The sequence below is a fragment of the Mustelus asterias genome, chromosome 23, assembly GCF_964213995.1.
Source record: "Mustelus asterias chromosome 23, sMusAst1.hap1.1, whole genome shotgun sequence".
NCBI classification, from domain to species: domain Eukaryota; kingdom Metazoa; phylum Chordata; class Chondrichthyes; order Carcharhiniformes; family Triakidae; genus Mustelus; species Mustelus asterias.
The window spans coordinates 27,740,606-27,757,029 of NC_135823.1; the positions used below are offsets into that span (position 1 = coordinate 27,740,606).

Sequence of the window (16,424 nt, forward strand, 5' to 3'; positions counted from 1 at the left end):
TCCAAATGAGCATCCTGCAGTTAAAGAAAAGATGGGGGGAGAAAAAGTAAATAAAGATCAACATATCTTGTACGCACAATATGACAATTCCTCATCTAAATGAAATACTGTAATGTGGAGTTGAAAATCTTTTTCCAATGAATTGAAGATGACACATTCATCTAGACACTTATTAAAAACATTCTTTCCAATTGTATTAGCAAACTGTACGAATGATGGTGTACCTTTTTATGTCCTGTACTTATTGCTTTATTGCACATTTTTGATCTTTGGTTATTTTTGGTGCAGAAGCTTTAATTTATCAACTTTATGATGAGTCACCAAGTGGCGGTTTAGACATCCAATTTTTTAATGTGAAACACACATGAACAAGGAGTCGGCCATTCAGCCCCTCAAGCCTGCTGCACCATTTAATAAGCTCATGGCTGATCTGATAGTAAGCTCCAATCTGCATCCCCCCTATCCCTGACAACCTATCACCCCTTGCTTACCAAGAATCTATACACCTGTGCCTTAAAAATTACTCAAAGACTCTGCTTCTACCGCCTTTTCAGGAAGAGAGTTCCAAAGATACATAACCCTCTGAGTGAAAGATTTTTGTCTCATCTCTGTTTTAAAGGAATGACCCATTATTTTTAAACAGTAATCCCTAGTTCTAGATTCTCCCACAAGGGGAAACATCCTTTCCATATCCATCCTCTCAAGACCCCTCGGGATCGTTCATGTTTCAATCAAGTTACCTTTTACTCTTCTAAATTCCAATGGATACAAGCCCAGGCTATCCAACCCTTCCTCATAAGACAACCCACCCATTCCAGGTATTAGTCTGACAAACCATGTCTGAACTGCTTCCAACAAATTTACATCCTCCCTTAAATAAAGGGACCAATGCTGTAAGACAGTACTACAAATGTGTCTCTCACTAGTGTCCTGTATAACTGAAGCATAAGCTCTCTACTTTTGTATTTAATTCCCCTCGCAATACCTTCTTGTATTTTGTGAAAGTAATGTAGTCATGATTTTATAACTTTGCACTGCACCCCTCCTTATCAACTTTATGATGGCGCAGAGTCGCTGAGCAGAAACTGATAGCCAAGTTCCGCACACACGAGGACGGCCTCAACCGGGATATTGGGTTCATGTCACACTATTTGTAACCCCCACAGTTTCACTGGCTGTCTTGTCTGGAGACAATACACATCTTTTTAGCCTGTCTTGATGCTCTCTCCACTCACGTTGTTTTGTTTCTTAAAGACTTGATTAGTTGTAAGTATTCGCATTCCAACCATTATTCATGCAAATTGAGTTTGTGTCTTTATATGCTCTGTTTGTGAACAGAATTCCCACTCACCTGAAGAAGGGGCTTGCAGCTCCGAAAGCTTGTGTGGCTTTTGCTACCAAATAAACCTGTTGGACTTTAACCTGGTGTTGTTAAACTTCTTACTGTGTTTACCCCAGTCCAACGCCGGCATCTCCACATCATGACCCCTCCTTATCCCCATAATCTCCTCCAGCCCTGTAGACCTGAAGGTCTCTGCTTTTCTCCAATTCTGGCCTTTTATGCATCCCCATCTTCCTGCACTACCATTGGTGGGTCATGCTTTCAGTTGTCTAAGCTTCAAGATCTGGAACTCCATCTATACCCGTCCACCACACACTTGTCCTCCAAAGCACTGTTTTGTTCACGTGACCTATGCCTTGGGTAATTTGGATATATTAAGGATGTTAAATAAATCAATGTATCCATTTAAGAGGAATTTTCATTGTCACGTTTCAGTACTCAAAAGTGCTTTCCAAACAATGAATTATTTTTGAAGTGCAGCCACTGTGATTCCACCGGAACAGCTCCAAAAATCAACCAGAGGGGCTTCTGACTGTGTGTCTGTGTGTGGGGGGATGTTGGGTCAAGGGATAAATGTCGACTGGACTCTTGAGAAAACCCCCTCTGTGCTATTGAATGGTGAAATGGGATCACCAGACAGTCCTTGGCTTAACACATCGGCCTAAATTTTGTTCTCCAGTCTAGGAGTGGCTACGAACCCACGACCTTCCACCTCAAAGCAGGGGATGCTGGTAACTTCATAGAATTTTAAACCATTTCCAGTATGAGCCAGCGTAAGCCACCCATGATGACTTTCTGATGAAGGGGATAGATAGAGTGAACGTTCAAAGACTATTTCCTCGGATGGATGGAGCTATTACAAGGGGGCATAACTATAGGGTTCGTGGTGGGAGATATAGGAAGGATATCAGAGGTAGGTTCTTTACGCAGAGAGTGGTTGGAGTGTGGAATGGACTGCCTGCAGTGATAGTGGAGTCAGACACTTTAGGAACATTTAAGCGGTTATTGGATAGGCACATGAAGCACACCAGGATGATAGGGAGTGGGATAGCTTGATCTTGGTTTCAGATAAAGCTCGGCACAACATCGTGGGCCGAAGGGCCTGTTTTGTGCTGTACTGTTCTGTGTTCTATGTACTCTATCAGAGCTCTTCCTAATTTTGCAGACCCCTATCAGATCTTAACCCTTTGCTCTTTTGAAGAGAGTGGCAAGCCAGAGGAGTGACTCACACCTTCTGACTTGTACCCTGGCCATGGAGATGAGCCAGCGTAAGCCACCCATGATGACTTTCTGACTCGACGGTGAATCTGTGCCATGAAACCTGCCGGGTTGTGTATGAAAGCCAATTGGCAGGAGGACGTTGGGCTGGTTATAATTCAAAGATCAATCTGGTCCCAACTGTGACCTGTGACCTGAGGCCTGTGTGCAGAAGCTTTTATGGTTCCCTCACCAGGAAAGCATTTCCACTTTTGGGAGAGCTGACAACTGGAGGTCTTAAGTATGGAATCGTCACCAATGCTTCCAGGAGAATCACCTTTACACGACGATAATGTTTTATAGATACTCATATATTAATAGCCCGAGTTTGCTGGCCGATGCAGTGGCCAAATTCTGATCAGTGAGAGCAAGTTAAGGAAGGAAGGTTAATGGACCAATGAAAAATACCTCGCATGAAAATGTCAAGCATTGCAGTATCATGGTACTTGTATTCTGGCTTGGAAGTGCGACATTTCATAAGAACATAAGATCTAGGAGCAGGAGTAGGCCATCTAGTCCCTCGAGCCTGCTCTGCCATGCAATAAGATCATGGCTGATCTTTTCATGGATTCAGAATACTCGATATATTCTTCATCTGCTTTATCCATAAAGCAGCAATCTCTTTCATATCTGAAGTCTGCTACTGTGCTAAATTTGAATAAAGCTAAGGAAAGACAATGGCCTAGTGGTATTATCGCTAGACTATTTATTCCGAAATTCAGCTGGGGACCCAGGTTCGAATCCCGCCATGGCAGATGGTGGAATTTGAATTCAATTTTTAAAATAAAATCTGGAATTAAGAATCTATTGATGACCATGAAACCATTGGTGATTGTCGGAAAAACCTATCTGGTTTACAAATGTCTTTTTGGAAAGGACGTCTGCGGTCTTTACCTGGTCTGGCCTACATGTGACTCCAGAGCCACAGCAATGTGGTTGACTCTCAAATGCCCTCCAAGGGCAACTAGAGATGGGTAATAAATGCTGGCCAGCCAGCGATGCCCAAGTCCCATGAATGAATTAAAAAAAGGAAGGCTTGTATCCTGCCTTTCATGATGGTGCAAAGCTCTCCACACTCCGTTTGTACTTCTCAAATGTAGTCACTGTTGTAATGTAGGAAATCCAGCAGTCGGTTTGCGCACAGGTCCCACAAACCTCAGTGACCACGTAATCTGTTTTTGTGGTATTGGTTGAGAGATGAATTTTGGCCAGGAAAATAGGAGTGCTTTTAAAACAGGACAGGCATCCCCTGTTTTCAAACTTCCCTTCAGCTTGTACATTTGAATCAGGATGCTCTGATGATTAAAAAAAGAAATGGTAAGCATAACTTTGTTTGATATGCTCGATAAACAGGGATGGCAGACCCCCATCACTTCGGATGGTCGAGAAACTGAGATTGTTTTCTGATTCACAGCAGGAGGTAACGGTCAATCAGAAGCAGGAATCTTGGCCCTTTCCTCTTGGTGCCCCCCTCCTCTTCAGTCACAGCCATGACTCAGTGGACAGCCCTGAGATGGAAGTTGTGGATTCAAATCCGTCTTCAGAGACCTGAGCGTGTACTTTGGGCTGTCATACACCATTGCAGTACTGAGGGAAAGCTGCGCTGTCAGAGGTGCCTTTTTCAGATGGGATGTTAAACTGAGGCACCATCTGCCCTCTTGGGTGAACATAAAAGATTTCATGGTACTACTTGAAGGAGGGCAGGGGAGTTCTCCCCAATATCCTGGAGAATATTTATCCCTTGGCCAACATCACTGCAAACAGATAATCTGGTCATTATTGGGTTGCCGTTTGTAGGAGTTTGCTGTGTGTAAATTGACTGGCATGCTTTCTGAATTACAATGGTATTGGCTGTAACAATGGAGCGTTCTGACGCCATATGTAAGTGCAAGTTCTTTCTTTCTGGAACACTCTCTGGTCAATTGGAGCACCATTATTTTGGCTGAGGGTCAGGATCAGACCTGGAACTTTCACAGTGTGTATAGTCAGTACAGTGCTATTCTGGGTCTATGTATAACTGATTTACACCAAACAATTTACTGCTGTGTAAACTATCATACAGTACATCAAATCAATATGTGCTTGCTCTGACAAACATCAAATTGCTATTTTTAACAAATTGTTATGGCACTTTCCTTTCTTGTTTATAATCCCAGTCCAACACAAATTGTACTGATTTTTTAAACACTTCATACTCTCTGGTGATTCTATCAAATTGAAGCCTGTCAGTACTGGAGGAACAAGTCACTTCTAGCTTTACATTCTGAGTACCCAATCAGCATGGAGTCCTCGACCAAGTCTAATTAAACAATTGTAAATCTTATTTGATGCTGCATCAATATTGTGTCTCAGTCTAATTGTCTGAGACATCACCTTGCTGTCAAAGGACATTTGTACATTAGTGGGTTCCCGTCCACTAGAGACTGGTTTAAGCCATTTGTCAACTTATTTCATTTCGCAGCAAGTATAACAACACATTTAACTCGTCAATTTAAATCAAATTTATCCTGGGTCACGAGCAAAAAGGACAAGTAGTGCTTTACTCACGTGTGCCATACATTTCCCAAATTTTGACTCTACGAAGTGACAGCAATTTTGGGACGAGGCCTCCATGTTTACTTTCATATCCTCTCAGCCTCCCCCCCAACTCCTCCTCCCAAATTTTGTTACATCCCAGGACCCCTGAAGTCAGTTGCAGTAGCCCTACTGTCATTTGGACTGAGAGTTACTGAGTCAACGCATACTAGCATAGTGCCACTGTCCCCAGCATCACATCTGTTGCTGTGCACATTCACGCACACGCTCACTCACACGCACACACACACACACACACATTTTAATTGCTGGAAATTGGATTGGAAACATATTTCATGTAAGATTATAGGTAAGATAGTCTGAATATTTAACGCAGGAAGACTTTTTAATTAAATGTTTACAATTTTTAGAGAAAAGCCTTGTTTATTTGACAAGACCAGGTAATTGAGTGTACACTAAGTGTACCTAAACAGAATCCTGGAACTGATGGTGTGATTTGAAAGATTTATGTGTCCTTGCCTATTTACAGATCAATATAATTTTGTACTAAGAGCCAAATACTGTGGATGCTGTAGATCTGAAATAAAAACAAGGTGGTGGAAAAAGATCAGGTCTGGCAGAATCTGTGGAGAGAGAAACAGAGCTAAAGTTCCAAGTCCGATATGACTCTTCTTTCGATTGTACTTCTGTATATGTGTGTGTAATATACCAGGATAAATGCCAAATAGATAAGTCTAAGAGTTTAATGAGACCTTTTCCCACACACTAGCTATTTACTTTTCTGGAACTAGTGTATAAACTTCTGAAATTAGGAAATATTAAGAGAGTTGTGTTGCATTTACAAAGCGACAGTGGACTGCTCCTCAATATTCGTTCCTTTGTATGTGAAGCACTTTTTAAAATGCAACATCGTTCATTTTATTATTTATTTATTTCTCTTGAGACTTTAGTGGCTTCTGTTGTGAATGGGATCTCCAGTGATCCCAGCCTAATGGTTCTTAGAGAATAAGTCTAATTTGGAAATGAGATGCAGATGACCCTTTTGTGATGTACTTTTAAGAGGTTTCTTTTATGTTAAGGCATAATATAAGCATAAAATAGGACAATACGGTGGTGCAGTGGTCAGCACTGCTGCCTCACAGCTCCGGGGACTTGGATTCGATTCCTGCCCTGGGTGACTATCTGTGTGGAGTTTGCATATTCTTCCCATGTTTGCGTAGGTTCTTGCTGGTTGCTCCGGTTTCTGGAGTCCAAAAACGTGCAGGTTACGTGGATTGACCATGTTAAAATTGCTCCTCAGTTTGTGCGTGCATCTGCAGCCAAACTGGTGCCAGGTATCATGCTTTGCATTATTTTGGACCCCACCATCAAGGCCAGGATGCTTGGGCAACCCTGAAACCCCCATATATTGTATCCCGCCCAGGCACGTGCCGTGGAGAGGTCACTCCATTGGCGCACACCCTGGGAGGAGACCAAGGACATAAGCATAATTGTTAATGGGTTCTCTAAAATTAGTGTCTCACAGTACATTACCTACATTTAAAGTTGCTTATGTGTCTCATCATTCACTTTTTAAGTATTTACTTAAAAGTTTCACTTCAACTTAAACAGATGAGATGGTCATTATCACTTGCTGATTCTGGGACCTTGCTGTGCGCAATTTACCTGCTGTGTTTCCTACCTTATGATAAAGTAAAGTTTATTAGTGTCACAAGTGGTCTTACAGTAACACTGCAATGAAGTTACTGTGAAAATCCCCTAGTCACCACACTCCGGCACCTGTTCGGGTACACTGAGAGAGAATTTAGCATGGCCAGTGCACCGAACCAGCACATCTTTCAGACAGTGGGAGGAAACCGGAGCACCCGGAGGAAATCCACGCAGACATGGGGAGAACATACAGACTCCACACAGATAGTGGCCCAAGCTAGGAATCGAACCCTGGTCCCTGCCGCTGTGAGGCAGCAGTGCTAACTACTGTTCCATCATGCTTGCCCTTATAATTATTATAATACTGACTACTCCTCAAAAGTCCCTAAAGTGCTTTAAAGCATGTTGAAAATTGCTATGTTAATGTAACTCATTCTTCCAATGTCTTGTTTTTGTGGGGCTGGGGCAGTGTGGTGTAGGAGAAAATAAGTTGGGACCATATTGACTACCATACTCCAGTGGAAATCTGCCAGTTTGTTTTGCTTCCCTTCCAGAAAAACCACAATATTATTGGGAAGAACTTGCCTGTTAACTCCAAGAATAAAAAATCGAGGAAGATGAGAAGCTAGCCTGTACCTTAAACCAGGTTTATTCCCAAAGCACAGTCAGGGACTCTCCCAGTTCCTCCCAGACACTCCGAATCAACTGGCTTATATAGTCTTACAATGATTCCCTAATTCTTCCCCAGTTGGGGACAGCTTTTCTCAATTACTAATTTAAAGCATGCCTTTCTTTACAACACAAATCCAATATTAACACTGCCTATGTTATTTCAGCCACTTCACCCTCGAGCTACCTCCATAAACCATAAAGATGGCTGTTCTGGAAAATGTCCTGCCTGAGCTATTGACCAAGGTACCTTGTCACTTTTGTGGGAGGAGGGTGAAAGTTCATGAGTACAGTTGACATCGCACGGTGCTCACCGACCCACATTGGCTTCCGGGCTGGCAAAACCTCAAATTTAAAATACTCACTCCTGTGTTCGCATACCTCCATAGCCTCACCCCAAGGTATCTCTGTGTCCTCCTCCAGCCCTACAACCCTCTGAGATCTCTGTGCTCCCCCAACTCTGACCTCACTGTGCAACCCCAAGTTTAAACTCTCCGCCATTGGTGGCCATGCTTTCAGCTGCCTCCAAGTTCTGCAATTCCCTCACTAAACTTCTGTATCTCTCTCTCTCCCTTTCAAAATGTTCCTTAGAACACACCCAAAACAGCATTTGGTGACCTTTCCTCGTTTCCTTGTGTGTTTTGCTGTCAGACTTTGACTGATAATGCTCCTGGGAAGGACCTTGGGATATTTCGCTGTGTCAAAGGTGTGCTATGAATTGATAAGCTGCTAAATACATTCACTCTAGACCCTCAGGAATATCTCTGCTTGGTAAGCTCAGCATGAAGAAGTGAATGGCTGTTACTGATGTGGTATTTAAGAAGTTTAAAACATTTAACAATGGCCCATTGTTTCCAATCGTATACTAGGTGAGGAACATTACTGGCTGAACATGCATTTGGGCACAGAGTCAAAATCAGGAGTCTAAAGCTAAGCGTTTCGTAGTACAAAGCTATATTCCGTTTGTGTGACAGGATGGGTTTTTTCACAAAATATTTTGTTCTGGTTTCATGTTGATGATTTGGTTATAAGGTTCCCGCAGCAATTCAGACGGATGTTTATACCATTCATGAAGGATTCCGATTCTGTAAATGTGTCGAATTCCAGTACCATAGTGTCATTTGGCTGGCCTCGCTGAAACAATTTATTACAATTTTCCATGTAGATGAAAAGGATTAGAAAGTACAAAACTCTGTAGCCCAAGTTATTAAGTTGCACCAAGTTTAATTTCACCCATCACGTCTGTGCTCACTGGCTTACCTCGGCTGCTGGTTAATCACCGTCTCAATTTTAAAATGATCATCCTTGCTTTCAAATCCCTCCATGGCCTCACCTCTCCCTATCTCAATAATCCCCTTCAGGTGTAACCCTCCGAGATATCCACGCTACTCCAGTTCTGGCCTCTGGAGAATCACTGATTTTAATTTCTCTGCCATCAGTAGCTGTGCCTTCAGTCGTCATGGTCCAATCCTCTGGAATTCTCTCTTCTGCTCTCTCCCTCCTCTCCTTTTAAGATGTTTCTTAGAACCTATCTCTTTGCCCAAACTTTTACCACCTGTCCTAACATCTGCTCCTGTGACTCAAAATATGTTAGCTGATCGCTTCTGTGAAGCGCCTTGCGATGTTTGGAGATGGTAGGAACTCTGCAATTTCTTCCGGAATCCTCTTGCCTCTCTCTCCTCCTTTTCAGAAGGAAGCCTACCTGTTTGACAGGTTACCTCTCCTTGCATTTCCTGGTGTTACATTCTGTCTGAACGTAATGGCCCTTTGAAGAATTTTCTGTCGTCTCAATGAATGTTACTCAGTGTGGTCCTCAGCCATCTTGGCTTAGCAGACTAGTCTCGTTCTTGTCCTTCTCTCCTGGAGGTGTTAAGTTGTACTAGGAAGCAGTCCTGCAGGAGCCAGTCCAATTTTGGGACCCCACCCAATGAATCACTGGTCACGTAAAAAACAAAATAGTGAGTCCCACCAAGTCTCACTCACCACCTGCAAAGGTACAGGGTCTCTGAAGTGAATCATGCCCACTCTCTAAAGCTGAGGTTGACTTTTTTAGAACTGCACTGAGGACTTTACTAGGAACCTAGGAGCAGCCCCTTAATCCTCTTCCAATGAGATCATGGCTGAATTGTACCTTAACTTTGTTGCTCACCTTGTTCCTCTATCCTTTGTGATCAATATCAGATTTGACTTTTTCAATTGAACACTAGTCTCAACAGTTTTTCCAGGGAATGTGACCCGGATTTCCACCATCCTTTGTGTGAATAAATGCTTCCCGACGTCATCTCCTGAATTACTTAACTTTAATTTTAACCTTATATCTCTTGTTCCAGACCTCCCAATCAGAGGAAATAGTTTGTTTTCTCTCTTTCCCCCTCTCCCCACTCCCTCTCTCTCTCACCACTCTCCTTCTCCCTCCCTCCCACAGGAATACAAGCCCATCTATGCACTCTGCCTATATACTTTAACCCCAGCATCATTCTGATGAATGGGCAAAACTGTGGCATATGGATTTCAATACAGTAAAATGTGAATTAATCTACTTTGGACCTAAAAAGGACTGAACAGGGCACTTCCTAAGTAGTGAAAAGCTAAATTGCGAATGCCCCAAGAGACTTGGGGGTCCAGGTACATAGATCATTGAACTGTCATGAAATAGGTACAGCAAATAATCAACAATAATGGAATGCTGGCGTTTGTGTCTAGAATACAAAGGGGGTAGAACATAAAACATATACTTCAGCTGTACAATGCCCTAATTAAATTGAACTCCAAAGGTGATAGAAGTTCTGTAAAAAGCAACTGTTGCTAGAACAATGAATTTAAAATCTGAGATTGATTTTGGTTAACCATAGATCACAGAAATCACAGAATCCTACAGTGCAGAAAGAGGCAATTCGGCCCATCGAGTCTGCACCGACCGCAATCCCACCCAGGCCCTACCCCCATATCCCTACATATTTACCCACTAATCCCTCTAACCTACGCATCTCAGGACACTAAGGGGCAATTTTAGCATAGCCAATCAACCTAAAAACCTAAAGGATGTGGGTAAAGGTGGGTGTGTGGAGTTAGGTCACAGATCAGCCTTGATCTCATTGAATGGTGGAACAAGCTGAAGGGGCTGAATGGTCTACGACTGTTCTTGAGTTCCTCTGAATCAGCGTTGCACCCTTTTCAAGGCCAAAATATCTTTCCTGAGGTGTGGAATGTATGGGGCAGTAGCACGCCATGAGATGCTGATAATCCCAGCTCCTTTTGCCCCTCTGCTCTCCTGTGTTTTAACAGTAACTTAGAGGGCAGTGAGCAGAGTGATCCCCATGTGTGAATCACTCAGGAGAGCGATGTCACCCGCGAAGGCCAAAGTTGAGCAGTTGACTCGTGCTCCATCCAGTTTCATGGAGGCCCCTGAGTTGGCCTCTTCTAGACTGCAAATCAGTGGATCCAGTGCAATGTTAAACAGAATTGGTGAGAGTGGGTCTCCTTGTTTCACACCCCTCTCAATCCTTATTGGGGCGGTCTTGGTCTTATTGCCATTGACCACCGTTGTGTTGCCAGTGCAGAGGTCTTGAATCAGATCCACAAAGGCTTTTGGAAGCCGTAACGCTGTAGTGCTTTCAGTAGTAGTTTGTGTCCCACAGAGTCAAACGGCTTTGCCAAATCGACAAAGACAACTGCTGGGTCCTTGCGGTTCTTCTTTGCTCCCTTCATGATGTTCTGATTCATGACTTACTGAGAGATACTAGGATGTTGCTCCATTGTTACTGCTACCCAAAGAGAAAGCAGGGAAACAGCAATGTGGAGTTGAAGCCTCAATCAGATTAGACACAATGGCTGGAATTTTCCGGCTGTTCATGTCCCGCCTCTGCAGCGAGGACGGCGAATTTGGCGCTCAGCCAAATCTTCATTCACTGCGGCGGGACCAGAAAGTCCCGCCGGCGTGAACGGCTGGAAAATCCTGCCCGTTGTTATTGAATGGCGGAGCAGGCTCGAGGGACCGAATGGCCGACTTCAGCTCCTAATTCGTATGATCACTCACCAGGTTAACCGGTATCTGTGGAGAGAGAAACAGAGGGGTGGTCTCAAGTTGATGACCCCAAAGTTCTGATGACAAGTCATCAGGCTGGAACGTTAACGCCCTTTCCCTGTCCACAAATGCGGCTGAACCTGCCGAGAGGTTCCCATTCACAGCATTTTCTGCCCTTGTCTCAGATTTCCAGCATGCGCAGCTTTTTGCTTCTGTTCAGCTTCCCGGTTACTTTCTAGGTGTTGCTTGGTGTATTTGATCTCCTGGATTGCTTTCAGTTGCCTGAGGAGGGAGTGGGCTGGGGTGTCACAATCCCAGAGGATTTCTTTCTCTTTTTTTGCCTGTAATTCCATGGGAAGTGTGGAGACGTGAGGGGAAGAGGAGAAAGTGCCATGATGCTGCAACCATCATGGTGTGGGACAGGCTTGAGGGACCAACTGGTTTTACCTACCCACCAGTTTTGTACATTTTAATCGTTGCTGTTTCCTAGGAATTTCCTGGCAACCGGCTGCAGAGCTCCTTCCTCAATAACCGTGAATGTAAGCAATTGTTGAACATCACGAACATTAGTGCCTTATTGTTTTTGCGTGAATGGCCTCCCATTGTGAGGGCAAGGGGCCTCGGGTGGAAATTACATCATTGCAGCTTTTGTTGCCGTTTTGAGAAACCATCGTACCCCCAACACTTTTTTTTTAAAAACGCTGATGCAATGTCATCAACGCCAAACCTCCGCACTAAATCATCACAATTTACTTTCCTGAGAAATCAAGAGGCAAATTAGATTGATTTGAAATAAATTGTCTTTTGTGCAGCCTCCTTGCCAATATGTCTGTGCACAAATGGGAAGGCTCGTTTTAATAAATCCTCCAATTTAGTGAGCACTTGTATAGATTTCATCTATTAAGTCTGTTTAACCAATAATCTACCCATAAACACAAGGGTGTTGGCAATGTGGTGTCTGCAAAAATCGATATTGAATTTATAATTCGGATGGCTGGATCTAGAAATGCAAGTCAGAAATAATGCTTTCTCAACTTGAACTACCTGGGGGGCCAGAGGGAAAAGAACCCATAAATGTGGGTGTATGTTAATTTTTTGTTTTCTTGAAAGATGTTGCCATGGTTTTCAGGATCACAATCGAGTTTTCACTAGGAACCAATTTAATGTCTTGAACAAACTCTTCTGGGACACTTTGACTCAGCCATCCTCATCTGTCTCTCTGAGTTTTAATTTTGTTCTGTATCTAATTTTGTACGCAGGAAGTTTGGAGGCAATCTGATACAATAGATGTATTTGTAATATACTTAAATATAGTCAGTAGTTCAGTCACAAACCTGTCTTGTAACCTGAAAATTACAATCTAAATTAGTGTTATGCAATATTGAATAAACTCCCGGAATAATGAATGTTTGTGTTACATTTTGTTATTAACTGCGCTTTGTGATGCAGCAAGGGTAAAAGCCACCCATATTCACCAGAAATGATCAAAATCTATTGGAACATTTTTGTCATAGTTAATTACTGGTTGCCAATACTGGCTGGATTTATTCCTGGAGGTTTCATCACATGACTTATCATAGAATCCCTATAGTACAGAAGGAAGCCATTCAGCCCATCAAGCCTGCACCGACAACAATCCCACCCAGGCCCTTTCCCTGTAACCACAGGTATTTACCCTGACACTAAGGGGCAATTTAGCATGGCCCAATCCACCTAACCTACACAACTTTGGACTGTGGGAGGAACTGGAGGAAACCCACGCAGTCACGGAGAGAACGTGCAAACTCCACACACACACAGTCACCCATGGCTGGAATTGAACCTTGGGTCCCTGTTGCTGTGAAGCAGCAGCGCTAACCACTGTGCCATCGTGCCACCGTGGAGACTTCGACTCTCGCAATGCCTTGTCTAGTCAAACAAATTCTTCTTTCGATCTCCAATATTTTATAAGCAGAAAGGTGTGCAAAAAAAAGTTTTTTTAATGTCACAATAATTTTTTGTTTAGTTTTTCCTAGTGGCAGTATCCTGGATATTATTTTTAATTTCTGGAACACAAGGATAATTCTTGACGTATTGATCCTGTGTTTATCACACTATCCCTTTTCATCTCATCTCGACAGTAGTTTCCTGTGAGTTTCTGATACGATTTTCTGATGCGGGTATTGATTGAACTGGACATCCATGAGATGTTGCATGCAACGGTGGCAAAGTGGTTAGTACTGCTGCCTCACAGTCCCAAGGACTCGGATTCGATTCCCGGCTTGGATCTCTGTCTGTGTGGAGTCTGCACATTCTCCCCGTGTCTGCGTGGGTTTCCTCTGGGTGTTCCGGTTTCCTCCCACCGTCCGAAAGGCGTGCTGGTTAGATGCATTGGCCATGCTAAAATTCTCCCTCAGTGTACCTGAACAGGCACCGGAGTGTGGCGACTAGGGGATTTTTCACAATAACTTCATTGCATTGTTAATATAAGCCTACTTGTGACACTAATAAATAAACTTTAATGGCATAGTTCAGTGAGTTCTGCTTGACTGCAGACTTCAACTTGACTTCGACAGTGCACCCTAAGAGAAACATAGAATCATTGGCAGCAACTTGTGGATTTCCACATTTAACTGCACAGTTGTGGACTTCAGAGATTGCTGTCAGTCGTGGTGTAATAATCACGATGAGCACTGTCAGTTTCGGCATCATTACGAACACAAATTTGATCCATTGGTCACATTTTCAGACCAATGTGAAATAGGTGTAGGAGCGCACCAATCAGCCCTTTCAGCCATTGTGCCATTCAGTATTCAGTATACACCTGAAGAAGGAGCGAGACTGCGAAAGCTCGTGCTACCAAATAAACCTGTTGGACTTTAACCTGGTGTTATGAGACTTCTTACCATTCAGTATGACCATGGCTAATATTCTGGCTCAACTCTATATCTTCCAATTCCCGAATCCCGTAGTATCTGAAAATCTATTAATTTTCTTCTGGAATCTGCTCAATGACTTGAGTATTCAGAGCTCTCTGAAATAAAGAATTCCAACTATTTACAACCCACTATGAGTGAAGACATTTTCTCTTCATCTCGGACTTAAATTGCTCCCCTAATTCTTGGCACCCAGCCTGGGCAACATTCTCCCAGCATTTCCTCCATAAAGCCTCTTAAACATTTTATATGTTTCAGTGAGATCACTTCTCATTCTTCGAAATTCTGGGAATATAGGCTCAGTCTCCTCAATGACTCCTCACAGGACAATCCCCTCATCGGGGGAACCAGTCTCATGAAACTTTGTTGCATTCCCTCTAAGACAATTATATCCTTTCTTCGGTGATTCCATGAAAACCGTACTCCAGGCGTGGACTCACCAAGACGCCATACAATTGCGTTAAACCTTTGTAATGACTTTAATCAGGCAATTGAGGTGGGCCTGTTAGAATATGAACTCCCTGATTAAGGGCCAAATTGATGGGCCAATCAGGGAGCCTCTTGCTCTGTATTTAATCAGGAGTGTCAGTTCCTCCAGGACTCCTGGTGTAGATTGCTAATTGAAAGCACTCTGTATGCTGCTGTCAGAATTGTAAATAAAGGGATTTTGGTGAAGGGACTTCTGCCTCCGAGGACTTATTTCAGCCTTCTTCACTCTTACACTCATGCCTTTGCAATGGAGGCAAGCAACACATCTGATTTCTTAATTGCTTGCTTCCGCCTGCATGCTAACTTTTATGATTCACATTCAGGTCCTGCTGAAGATCAACATTTTTAAAAAATCTACTTTTTATTTTTTCCTTCAAAAGTGGATGACTTCACACTTCTCCACATTGAACACCATCTGCTGTGTTCTTGCCCACTCACTTAACCTGTCTACATTCGTATACAGCCTCTTATTGCATGCAGTTTTGGTCCCTGTATCCAAAGAAGGATATGCTTGCCATCAAGGGAATGCAATGAAGATTCACCAGAATGATTCCTGGAATGGTGGGATTGTCCAATGAAGAGAGATTGAGGAGACTAGTCCTGTAGAGTTTAGAAGAGGGCAAGATGATCTTGTTGAAACATGCAAGGTTCTTACACAAGACTTGATAGGGTAGATGCAGGAAGGATGTTTCCCCTGGCTGGGGAGTTGGGGCATGAGGAGGGGTTGCGGGGGGTGTGGTGGTGGTGGTGGTGGTGGGGGGGGGGGGGGGGGGGGGGCGTGTGGGGTGGGAGAGTGTGACTGGGTGGGGGGGTGACAGGGTAGGGAGGGGGGGTTGGGGTTGGGGGAGTGGTGGGAAGGGGCCAAAGCCAGGGGACACATTCTCAGAATAGGAGGTAGGCCATTTAAGACCGAGATGAGGAGAAATTTCTTCATTCAGAGGGTGGTAAATCTTTGGAATTCTCCACCACCTTCTTCCGTCGGGAAAAAGATACAAAAGTCTGAGGTCACGTACCAACCGACTCAAGAGCAGCTTCTTCCCTCCTGCCGTCAGACTTTTGAATGGACCTACTTCGCACAAAGTTGATCTTCCTCGACACCCCAGCTATGACTATAACACTACATTCTGCACACTCTCCTTTCCATCTCCATGAACTGTATGCTTTGTTTGTATAACATGCAAGAAACAATACTTTTTCACTGTATATTAATACATGTAACAATAATAAATTAAATCAAGTTAGAGGACAGTGGGGCTCAGCTATTGAGTATATTCAAGACCAAGATCGGTAGATTTCTGTCAAGGGATATGGGGATGGTGTGCGAAAATAGTGTGAAGGTTGAAGATCAGCTATGATCTCATTGAATGGTGGAGCAGGTTCAAGAGGCCAAATGGCCTACTCCTATTTCCTATGTTCCTTGTATCCTCCTCACACTTACTTTCCTACTTAACTTTGTAGCATCAGCAAACTTGGATTCTTGGATACACCCAGTTCCTTCAACTAATTGGGGCAGCATGGTGGCACAGTGGTTAGCACTGCCGCT

General features: G+C 43.4%; 1 protein-coding gene across 1 annotated transcript in view; it reads left to right on the plus strand.

Moving 5' to 3' along the window:
- chlsn (cholesin) overlaps window positions 1–16,424 on the plus strand; it is a 352,112-nt gene that overhangs the window by 73,077 nt on the left and 262,611 nt on the right. The window lies entirely within an intron of this gene.